The sequence below is a fragment of the Nicotiana tabacum genome, chromosome 5, assembly GCF_000715075.1.
Source record: "Nicotiana tabacum cultivar K326 chromosome 5, ASM71507v2, whole genome shotgun sequence".
Lineage (NCBI taxonomy): Eukaryota > Viridiplantae > Streptophyta > Magnoliopsida > Solanales > Solanaceae > Nicotiana > Nicotiana tabacum.
The window spans coordinates 54,654,633-54,660,632 of NC_134084.1; positions in this window are offsets into that span (position 1 = coordinate 54,654,633).

Below are 6,000 nucleotides of genomic sequence, written 5' to 3' on the forward strand. Positions count from 1 at the left end.
ACACATCCCAAATGACCCAACAAGCCTACTACAACTCTCGGAATTCCATCCTGACCCCTATATAAAAATCTCTCCTACCAACCGGAAATTGCCAAAATGCCAACTTCGCCAATTCAAGCCTAAATCTACTCCGAACCTCCAAAACTCATTCCGATCACGCTCCTAAGTCACAAATCACCTCCCGAAGCTAACCGAACCCTCGAAACTCACATCCGAGCTATCTAACACATAAGTCAACTCCCAATTGAACTTTCCAACTTAAACTTCCTTAAAAGAGACTAAGTGTCTCAAACCTTAACAAAATCATCCCGGATTCGATCTGACCAACCCGATGCCACATAGCACGGATAAATAGAGCATAAAGAAGCAGAAATGGGGGAAATGGAGCGTTAACTCATGAGACGATTGGCCGTCACACCCTGTCATATACAACCATTTTTCTATTAACTTAGGTAAAACATACGCATATCAAATATTGTGAACTATGTGCACTGTCAAGCACTATCTTCTCCACCTGTCTCAAATACACACAACTGGATAGCTAGCTATTAACACACTTTCATTCTCCACAATAATGTTCTACCTCTATAAGATAAATCTTTACACCGCAAGAATGCAAGAATCCTCATACTAGTGAACTCTACTTGTCTATTCAGACACAACAATAAAGTCACACATACAAGCACCTCGAAAGCTTATTTCCATCATTCTTTCCATGTCAGGTAATTAAAGTTTAAACCTCAATAATTACTTGTAACACAATTCTCCTAGCACTTAGTCACATTGTCTATAGACCTCATTTGTAAGTATCCTCTACAAGTCACTCCCTTTCTAGGTAATACAAAATTACTACCTTACTCTTAAGAAACTCAAATCCCTAACCCTAGAAAGAATTGAAAGAGTAGTTGTAAGAGTTATTGGATAAGGGGTTTATCAGACCTCGTGTATCAACTGTGGTACGTCGGTGTTATTTGTGAAGAAGGATAAGAATGGTTCCATGACAATGTGTATTATTACACACAGTTCAAAAAGCTTACCGTCAAGAACAAGTATCCATTTCCTTGCATTGATAACTTATTTAACCAACTTCAGAGTGTTGAGATATTCTCGAAGATTGGATTGAGGTCAGGATAACTAGTTCAAGATTAGGGCTTCGAACATTACTAAGACGACATTCAGGACTTGTTATAAGCATTATGAGTTTTTGATGATGTCTTTTGGTTTGACTAATGCTCCAACAGCCTTCATGCATTTGATAAATAGTGTGTTCCAACCTTATTTGAATTCTTTTGTTATTGTGTTCATTGATAATATATTGATGTATTCCCATAGCAGGGAGGAGCATGAGAAGCATTTCAGGATCATGCTCTAGACTTTAAGGAAGAAGAAACTATATGTTATGTTCTCCAATTGCGAGTTCTGGTTGGACTCAGTGGTTCTTGAGTCACATGCTATCTAGTAATGGAATCAAGGTGGACTAGAAGAAGATTGAAGAAATTCAGAGTTGGCCCTGACCTTTTACCTCTACTGAGATCAAGAGTTTCTTAGTCTTGGCGAGATATTAACGTTGGTTTATAGAGGGGTTTTCATCTATTATATCCCCATTGACTCAAATGACTTTGAAGAGCGCTCTATTCAGGTGGTCAAATGCGTGTGATGAGAGCTTTCATAAGCTCAAGATGGCATTGACTACAACTCCAGTGTTGGCTTTTGTCACACCCCAAAATCCGAGGAGCGCGACCGGCACTCAACCGAGTAAACCCAATTGAGCAAGCCTGTTAGGTTTCATACTACCCAAATTTGTCTTTGAATAAAAAGGAAATGTACACCATTAATCAAATTCTATAAATATATCATTAACGACTTCTATTTCATTTCGATTAGCAACTTCGTTCGTAATTTATAAAATATTACAAGTTTTATAGAACTTTGCCAAATATCAATATTTTTAATTTAATTCCAACACCCGACACCACCCAGAACCTATCTACGGATCCTCTAAATACTACTGAAGAGAAATATGAAAATACCGGCAACAAGGCTCCGGCTATACCTCAATATACAAGTACATGATGAACAGATGATACATGACTCCAGTATGAAGTGGGGCTCACCAAGTCGGCTGAAAAGAGGATATGCCACTAGTTGCGACCAACACTGCCTGCTATGGAACCACCTACATCCATTTAAAGATGTAGCGCCCCTGGTAAAAGGGACGTTAGTGCCGTCGAATAGCACTAGTATGTATAGCTAAAAGTCCTCTTTCAAAATAGAATGTCCATATAAGCAGAGACAACAAACACATAGTAACAGCAAGTCACAATCAACAATATCCAAATAACCAATTGAAACATAACGATTTTCAAAGTGCGAAAATAGTATATATATGTATTTGGTTGGGAGATCACTAGCACTGATATTTCCACCATCTTTGTTAGCACATACTCCAATCACGCCCGATCGGCTAGGCCATCTCCCCACGGACAATGTGGTTTGACATTATGATGCGAAAGAAGGTTGTCACAAGAGTAGTACCACCATGTGCGCAACATGCAGTCTGATCTCCACCCGATCAGCTAGGCCGCCTACCCACATATGCCATGTGGGTTGAATTTTTCTTTTCCAATTCACGGGTATTTGTTTCATCCCCTGTGGGGGGGATAATCACAATTTCACCAATATTTCAATTTCATCCAAAATCACACTCCACTCCTATACTGGCACGTGTAGTTTCAGGTGTGGGCCTTATAACCCACCCTTCCTCGATCTTGCTAATGATACTCCCAAAAACATTTTTAGTTTAACTGCACACAAAGATAACACATATATAGAAATGTATTCATCCCAAAATCTATCACATTGTACAAATCTTTATTAGAATATTCAACCATCAACATATATAATATTCTATTGGCTCTTTGGGCCTTTCACAAGATTTCTTATTCATGGCACGTTGGCCGCATTCTATATTCCATACTTTCACTTCTTTTAATTTCAAGTATCATCACCAATTACCAATGTACAAAGTATTCCAGAAATCATATACCTCAAGTTCATTAGCAATGAAAACATTAAACACAGAAGGTTTCCTTCCCAAAGATTGGGGCATACCAACCGGCAATAGATACACACATCAAAATCATAAACAAGCAATACACCAATTATTATTGAATTACTCTTTCACAATCACAACAATGTACAGTTTCAAAACCAGAGTATGTAAGAACTCGAATCACAGTGAATACATTATAAGACAAGGCATTAGTTTAAACAACAACTTATTGGCATGAATTGAGTACCAAAAGCTTTTAGGCAATTCTGTTTTCGAAGTCATTTTTAAACAGTTGAGTCAAGGCTCATTTCATAATCTGTTTCACATTTTCTCATTTCATTGGCTTCACTAGGCACAAATATAACTTAAGTCCTTGGCACGTCAACCACATTCTATTTCCCCAATTCGTTTAATGCATTTTCAATCATCTTTATAGATTATCAACAACTAGACACACTCAATCAAAGCATTTGGTACACATAAGAGCAATTAAGCATATCAAGTTTTTTCTCACCCAATTGGTATACAAGCTTTCATTTAACATACAACTCAAGCCATACCATTTTAATAAGCAAACCCTACTTTAAACATTTATCTTTCGATATAAGGCTCGTCCGGAATAATCAAGTTTATGAATTTATAGGGGATAATCCGGTATATAGAAATTAGGAATTTTGAGCCAACCATACTTGAACTTACGAAAACATTTATGGAATTCGATTCTAAGAGAGAAAGTTTAGCCAACATATCTTGTTGAGCTTTCCTTAAGTTACAACAATGCCCCAATACTTCTAGCAATAATAATCTATAGGAAGATGGCAAAAATTGATTAAGAGTTAGAGAGACCCCATGGTGCAACTCTCGTAGGGATTTCATCGAACACCTAACATGTGAAATAGACTTCAAGGTCCTATACTTGAAACCCCTTCTTTTCTCAACTAATTTCAACAAGAAATTACCCAAAAATAGTTGAAAATTCCACATACTACAGCCTAGTGCACATGCATGGCTTATTTCTAACCCTACCATATATTTGAACTCTTAACCTCTTGCATTAAAGCTCTAGGAGTAGGACTTACCCGGATGGATGATAATCTCGTGGCTAGCTTCCTTGATTCTGGGAGATTTGAACAAGATTTGGTGATTTGGAGTGCTAGGTTCCCTCTTTCTCTCTCTCTCTCTCTATTATTCTTACTTCTCTCTAAAATCAGTAGAAAATGACCCCAATTGAAGCTCCAAAGCCTATATATTAAAATGGGGTCGGGTTATAAAATTAGAAAAAATAAGCCTCCGAATTCGGGTCTGCGATCGCAGAATGGACCGCAGAACAAGAATGTTGGCCGCAGAATGCATCATGAAATAGGTGCCCAAAACTAGGCAACACTAGCTCAATATGCGACAGATCTACGATCGCAGAGTCAAAAATGCGACATATTTGCGATCGCAGATTCGACACAGGATCGCATTTTTCCAGACTTTGGTAATTTGATCATAACTTTGTGTAAGAATGTCCAAATGATGAACGGTTTGAAGAGTTGGAAACTAGACTCAAAGTCTCTCTCTCTCTATATATATATATATATATATATATATATATATATATATATATATATATATATATATATATATATATATATATATATATATATATATATATATATATATATATATATATATATATATATATATATATATATATATATATGTGTGTCTTGTGCGAACTCATTTGGAATCTTAGCCTATTATAAAATTTTCCAATTTGACTGAGACTTAGGCCCTTCCTTGGACCCCAAATTACTTATTACAAGACTTAGACACTCATTTACCAAATCCAATTGATGCCTATCATGTTAATAGCACATAAAAATATTATAATCAACCTACCTGGAACCCCAAAATCCTAAATTACATAGCAAAATTTTCCGGGGCCTTACATTCTCCCCTGCTTAGGATCATTCGGCCTCGAATGAGGAGTAGAATCCGCCCTAAAAGCTTAACATAATATATATCTTCTCTCACCTACCTCAAGACCCTAAATTTTGACTAACTCACAAATTTTCAAACATTTCGGTAGCATCTCCTTTGTAACTAGGCCTATCCACCTGCCAGAGAACCACCAAAACCATTCTAATAACACATTCACAACTAGACTAAGCACCACAACGTATACATCCATAACACTAATCTCAGCATTACAAGCACTACATTATCATAATGATACTTGAACATGGACTGCACATGTTTAAATCATAACACCTATAAGGTAGCTTTCAAATAAAAATCAATTGTTATACAATCAAGAGATAATAATTTATTTCCACAACACTCTAGGCCTTCAATGTGGCCTCTTATAGTTACAGACTTCTCCATAACACATTCGTAGAAACAATCTCCACCCCAAACTTACCTAATAGGGATGAAAAATATATACACTTCATAGGCCAACTATCCATTATCTCCACCTTTAGTAATTCCCACCGGAATGATATACAAAGGATCTCCAACTACCTGCTTAGACATAGACATGTGAAAACACAAAATACATGGGGAACAACTATGGGGAAACTTCATACTCCTAGTGCGACCTAATGTGTAATACACTTATGTCACCTTCATTATCAATTCACATAACATCTTCAGGGGGGAAATATTGAGATTAACCCGTTCACCCTCCTAAACATAAATATCTATGCGAACACCCACACTAAACCTTTGATGACCTTCAACAATTACTCTAAGATGTGCTATCATAAACTGACCATACTATCGAATATATGTGATCACTCGGTGATGCTTCCTCTTTGACTTGTTTGAACATTCAATACCCAATAGATTTAATACGATGAGGAACAACGGAGTTCAAGATTGGACTTGAATTATCCAGGAATCCATTAAGGCGCTAACTTCATGAGGTTGTATGCTAATAGATATGAAGATTACTACCAACA